Source organism: Sinocyclocheilus rhinocerous, unplaced genomic scaffold (assembly GCF_001515625.1).
Source record: "Sinocyclocheilus rhinocerous isolate Xijiao unplaced genomic scaffold, SAMN03320098_v1.1 scaffold1919, whole genome shotgun sequence".
Taxonomy (NCBI): Eukaryota; Metazoa; Chordata; class Actinopteri; order Cypriniformes; family Cyprinidae; genus Sinocyclocheilus; species Sinocyclocheilus rhinocerous.
In genome coordinates, this window is record NW_015646355.1 from 240,528 (window position 1) to 247,369 (window position 6,842).

The following is a 6,842-nucleotide window of genomic DNA, read 5'->3' on the forward strand; positions in this document are numbered from 1 at the left end:
ATATATTAAATATATTTATATATAATATAAAATATAATAATATAAATATATAAATGTATGTACATGTAAATATTTTCAAAATATATACTGAATATATATATACATATATTCAGTATAATAAATATATACTGTATGTGTGTGTATTTATATATACATAATAAACACAGTACACATACATATAGTATGTACTTTTATTTTTGCAATAATTTACTTAAAATATAATGTCTTTTTTTATGAATTAATGGAATCTGTGAAATTGCAATAATAATAATAATAATAATTCATAAAATATAAACTAAACCTAAAAGCAAGCCTAAATGATTCGTTCGATTCGTCAACCAGCGCGTGGTGATTCCTAACACATAGAAATCTTCAATTAATCAATTAATCTAAAATCAACATTTAATCTTCAGTTATTTTGTGTGTGTGTGTGTGTGTGTGTGTGTGTGTATACTGATATTATAATATTTTAAAATTGTTATTCTTAAATAATTCTTAATTTATTTAAGATTTTTCCCCAGCCCATTTTCGTTGAGTTTAAGTAGGCTACTGAAATAACTAAAACGAAATAAAATAAAATAAAAATCTAAAAGTTACTAAAAACCTTACAGACATTTAAAAATGACAAAATCAACAAAACCTCTAAAACTTTGACAAAACAACAAAATCACTAAAACATAATTTAAACTTAAAACCGAAAATATTAACAAAAACTATAATAGTAAATCAATGTAAAACATATTAATCGAAACGTTTAGCATGTAAAATGCGGCGTCGTGATGTCAAGGGTTACGCGATGACGCAAAAGAATCACTCTCTCGTTCATTGAAACGAGCCGTTCGAAAGAACCGAGTCGCGGAAATGGGTCGGACTTCCCATCTGTAGTGTTCGTGTGTGTGTGTGTGTGTGTGTGTGTGTGTGTGAGGGCAGCGCTCCGCTCCGGCCGGGACTTTGGATTATCGTGTTATGGGTGACTGCACCATCTGCGACTCCTGCCCTGCCACAAGAGCTTTTTTCCGCGAAAAACAAGCTTTCTGAAATCTGTAGAGAAGTTCTGGAAATGGCTGTGAACCGTGAAGCGACGCGAGATCCATCGGTGGGTCAAACAGAACTGCGTAGCCTACTGTAATGTGTGTGTGTGTGTGTGTGTGTGACAGCATTTACTGTACGATAGTCTGTCTGCATGAACCCCTGTTTTTACTTTTAAACGCTGTTGATTGAGATTCAAATGTGTTGTGTTGCTCTCAAAGGGTTTGGAAAACCAATACTTTAAACGAGTTTAAAGTTAAATCCTGTAGAAATGTGATATTTGGGCACGTTTGTTCTGTTAAACTGCGATTTTGAATAATTTCAAGTCATTTTTTGCTCTGAAGGGATTTTAAGTTAAACATTAATTCATCCTGATGCTTCGGATTTCATACTTTAACCCGTTCAGATCCAGTTTCCATTTCAGTGATCCTCACATCATTCATCACAACTGTTCATTTATTATCTTTAATTGGATGCATTTAGAGTAGAAATGAAATAATGCCTATCAAAAGAGCTGGAATCTAGACAAAGAGGCTCAAATATAAGTGTTTTCTCTCTATATATCTCCAATTCCTCCATTTATTATGTTATATTATATTATGTTATATATTTATGGACTTTATTATTATTTTAACATGTGAAATCAAGGTGCTTTTTTGGTGTAATGGGAGTATAATGTGGGTTAATAATAGGGCAAATAATGATAGACCAACATATGGGTATTGCTAAACTACTATATTAATATAGCCTAATAAATACTGTATTTGAGCTCCTTATTGTGATTTAAGATTCAAAATTAATCAAAGAGGCTCAGATATAAGTGTTTGGTCTCTATATAATTCCAATGCTGCCTTTTGTTATTTATTATATTGTATTATTGCGTTTTCTTGACTTTATTATTATTTTAAAACGTGAAAAGTGTGAAATCACAATCATATTTTTGTTAGCATAATTCGAGTTAAATGAGAGCAGATAATGATAAACCCACATTTATAACTAAGCTAATATTCATTTAATAAATACTTTATTTGAGCTTCCTTATAAGATTCAAAAATCAATCAAATATAAGTGTTAGTTCGGTGTCATTATTATTTCCATTTGTATTGTTTATTATACTGTATTATTGAGTTTTCTTGAGTTTATTATAATTTTAAAATGTGAAAAAATTTGAAATTTTTGTGCAATGCGAGCGGAATTTAGGTTAAATGAGGGCAGATAATGATAAACCCACATATGTTTATTAATATTAATATAATTAATTTTATTTGAGCTTCCATATTGTGGTTAAGATTCATCAAAGATGCTCAAATATAGTGTTTGGTCTCTGTTATTGCCATTCTTTCATTGAAATCATTTATTATATGGCATTCTTGAGTTTATTATTATTTCAAAATATGAATAATTTGATATTTTTGTGTAATCGGAGCATAATCTGGGTTCAAGGAGGGCCAATAATGATAAGCCAACATATGTGTATCACTAAACAATGGATACTTTATTTGAGCCTCTTTATTGTGTTCAAGATTCTTCATATAGAAAAGGAAGGTCATCATTTACAGCGGCCGACTGTTTCAGTGCAAATTTTTACAGATATTGTATTAACGTCAAACAATTGGTCTTTTGTTTCCTGATGGCTCTGAGAAACAGTTGCTCAGTCGATGTGCCAGCAGTAATTACTGCGTCTTCACACAGCTTCACTGGCCATTGTGGAGTAATGAGCTTTAGCTTCTTTTCACACATAATGAGTGGATGATGAGAACTCACCCAATTTATGGTGATGGCCAATAGTCCGCCTGCTTACATCTGCGCTCATGGAGCTGTCAGAAACACAGCCTTTAGTGTATAGCAGCAGATCGGGCCGAAGCTTTCCACTTGACTGAGCCGTCAAGCCCTTCTCTGAGGAGATCATGTTGCTGGAACTGGCTGTAATGTTTTAGTGTTAAAACTTTTATGGCATTATAATATTAAAGGGGTCATATGATGCTGCTAAAAAGAACATTATTTTGTGTATTTGGTGTAATGAAATGTGTTTATGCGGTTTAAGGTTCAAAAAACACATTATTTTCCACATACTGTACATTATTGTTTCTCCTCTATGCCCCGCCTTTTTGAAACGCGTCGATTTTTACAAAACAACGTGTCACCACCGCACCAGCACGGAAAACATGGGGAAACCTATTTGATATTCTATAATTAAATCAACTAATCGAATATTCGAAAATCGTGACCCATCCCTAGTGCTGGGTAGTAAACGATTACAAGTAATCTGGAATATGTAATCGGATTTAAAAAATGTAGTACTTGTAGTTGTAATTAGATTATATTACATTTTAAAATGCTTATAATAAGATTACAGTTACAGTTAATCTGAAAAGATATTAAGATATATTTAATACTTTAAGGAGTTGCAGCCATGCAAACTTTGGAAAAAATAGCTTTTTCCCCTTTTGTGAGCTGTCTCCATTGGCATACAATGCAACCAGGATTGCAACAGATTAATAGACCTAGCAATCTCTGTATAAAAATAACATGATGAAGTCATTTACAAAGTCTGTAATTTGCCTCAAAATCTCAGGTGAATACTATAATTTTGACCCTCCTCAACAAAATAGTGGATTACTGGGTAAATATACATCCATTGCATCTGATATTTTGGTTTTCATCATTATTTATGTTTACAAAATCAAACATTTAAGCCAGGGAATTTTCTGAAATTTTGTTGATTTGACACAGAATGACCCGATATATAAGTCACTCAAATCACAGCAAATTGGAGCACAGTTTGAGACATGATTGAGATCTCTAGATGTCTTTTACTCGGGAGCAACATTGGAATAGCAGGAGAAAAATCGACTAAGATAAAAAGGTCTCACTTTTGGTTTTTCTTTCCTGCAGCTTATGATTATGAAATATAAATGAGTCATGAAAGCTTTGAGTGGTTGCTGAGGCAATATACACCACCGTTCAAAAGTTTGAGGTCAGTAGTGTTTTTGAACGAAGTCTCTTCTGCTCACCAAACCTGCATTTATGATCAAAAATGCAGTAATAATGTGAAATATTATTACAACTTAAAATAGCTGTTTTCTATGTGAATATCTGTTCAAATGTAATTTATTTCTGTGATCAAAGCTGAATTTTCAGCATCATTACTCCAGTCTTCAGCGTCACATGCAGTGGCGGAGCCAGGATGTTTTTATAGGGGTGGCCTGGGAGGGGCCAGCAACCAGTCTGGGGTGGCACAGAAATCTTCATTATTTCAATATAAAAATGTGATTGACTATAAAGTATTGGACTGTTTTAGTGCTTAAAACACAACTGAATACAATTAATTTCAACTAAATTGTATCGGAGATATTTGTGAATTAGATCAAGTAATGCTGATTGAACATGACAATTTGTGTATTATTCCCCACCTCCAGGTATTTTAATAAAGGGGCTCACTATAGCTTTATTGTTCAGGCAGCTTGGTTCTGGTTCTCAAAACCACCAAAAGCTTGTTCTCCATCATTGCATAGTCATTGATGAGACATGCAGATAGTGATAAGAATTGGTTAATAAAAATAAAAAAATAATAAAAAAGGACGGAAGTCAAAAGCACATAAATGCCAGAATGTAAAATTAGTTTTATGCATTTAAATGGTTTCATTTTCGTACTTAAAAAAAAAAAAAAAAAAATTAATAGCACGTTTTCTAGTATAAGTGCACTGTGTTCATATTTACTTGTGCATTAAATTACAAAAAAAACAGCTTGCGCCTTATTGTGTAGAACTATATTGTATATTGTGATCTCGAATTGCACAATATTTTAGTACATGCATTTGAGAGACGTTCTTTAATTTGATGCTATACATAAATGAATGCACTAATTATGTATATGCACTCGCCTTTTTGGTAATTTCATGACCTCAGAACTACATTGTATGCTCATAGTTTCTTGCACGCATTATTTATGATGAAGCGATATAGAGCGTGCGGCTTATATTCGCGTAAAGTTGAAGAGTGTGCGCCGTGAGCACGGTAAAACAGCTGTCAGGAGAGGAAAGTTTGTTTTACTGACATATAGCCTACAGCATCTCATCAGACCGCAATTCACTGTTGTTCTACTGAAGCTCATTTTGGCACATGTTCCTTAATTTCCGCGTTCGTTTGACTTGCGCCTGGCGCTGAGGCGAAGTTGAAGTACGCACCGGAAATTCTCCAATTTGATGTTCATAAAGAGATACGGCGGTTCCGCGTCTTAATAAATGCATTTCTTGTCAAAAAACATCAGTTTTGAGTGGGGTGGCCAAAGGGGTGGCCAAGCTTAGGTCAGTGGTGGCCACGGCCCCCTGGCTCCGCCCCGGTCACTTGATCCTTCAGAAATCATTCTAATATGTTGATTTGCTGCTCAAGAAATATTTCTGATTATTAGCAATGCTGACGAATATGTTTGTGGAAACCGTGATACATTTTATTTTTCAGGATTCACAGATGAATTGAAAGTTCTAAAGAACAGCATTTATTTGAAATAGAAATCTTTTGTAACATTATAAATGTTTTACTGTCACTTTTAGGGATGCACCGAAATGAAAATTCTTGGCCGAAGCCGAACAAAATGAAATACTGGGCCGAATACCGAACCCGGTTTTTCAAAATTTTTTCCCCCATGTAGGCCTATTTTGCCTTTTTTTTTTTTCACCATTGCATACATTAAATAATCAAAATGTGCTATTTACTGTTTTGTCCTGCTTTTCAAATAAAAAATCAATTACAAAACAACTATTTAAAAATACTTAACACTGATGATTTTTTTAACATTCTAGCAGACACTATACCAACAAAGCACAATTTAACTTACATGTATTAATAGAGATGTTGTAGGGTTATTATTATTACCATTATTATTGTCTTACTTTTTTATTTTATTTTACAGAACGACAGTAAAATTACAATACTTTAAAAAAATTCACAATAATGTTACTGAGCAACTGACGAGTAACAGTTTCAGCGCAGATTTTCCTGGCACTTTGGACTTTGAACCCTGGTGTTGCGAGCTCGTGCAGCGCTGTCAGAATACATGCAATTCGTGCGTGCATTAGAAAATATAACATTCTGCAGTTTATTTACTAATCGTTTGAGGCCATTTCGCGATTTCAATCATCATACAGTAACCTAACCACCAGCATTAGCCACCTATTCTTCTCATCGGAGACATGTGATGCAGCACTAAACAGTCTCTCGCTGTCGGTGCTTCGTGCTCGTAATGATTTCTGCGTCTTTCTCTGATAGGTTTAAATACTTTCACACTGCCGACATGTTTGCTGCATTAGTGCGTGCCTCTATTTGATCGCGTTAGTCATTGTTCGGTACATATTATTCGGCCTTTTCACTTATTCGGCCGAACACCGAAATATATTTTTTTGCTATTTTCGGCCGAATAATTTCGGTTGCCGAACATTCGGTGCATCCCTAGTCAATTTTGATCAATTTAATGCGTCCTTACTGAATAAAAGCAGATCAAAGAGGTTGGATGTTTGATCCTCCACAGAACAGCAGAGACAGTGAAGGTTCTGGAAAGCGACTTTGTACATTGCTTACTGATCACAGTGAATAGGAAAAACAGAGTTGCAGGAGTGTGTATTAATTTCGTTAACATTTGAGCGGTAATGTAACAGCGGAGGTTGTCTTTCGCTTGTTTGCAGACGGCTAAACGGCTTCCCTGGGTTTCGCTGACGTCCCCATCGCTTCACTGAAGATGGACACACTGGAGTCGGAGTTGACTTGCCCAATCTGTCTGGAACTTTTCGAGAATCCTCTACTGCTGCCCTGCGCCC

The 6,842-nt window shown here is 34.5% G+C and overlaps 1 protein-coding gene across 1 annotated transcript in view; it reads left to right on the top strand.

The window, feature by feature from the left end:
- mid1 (midline 1) overlaps positions 1-6,842 on the top strand; it is a 40,648-nt gene that overhangs the window by 3,904 nt on the left and 29,902 nt on the right. The window lies entirely within an intron of this gene.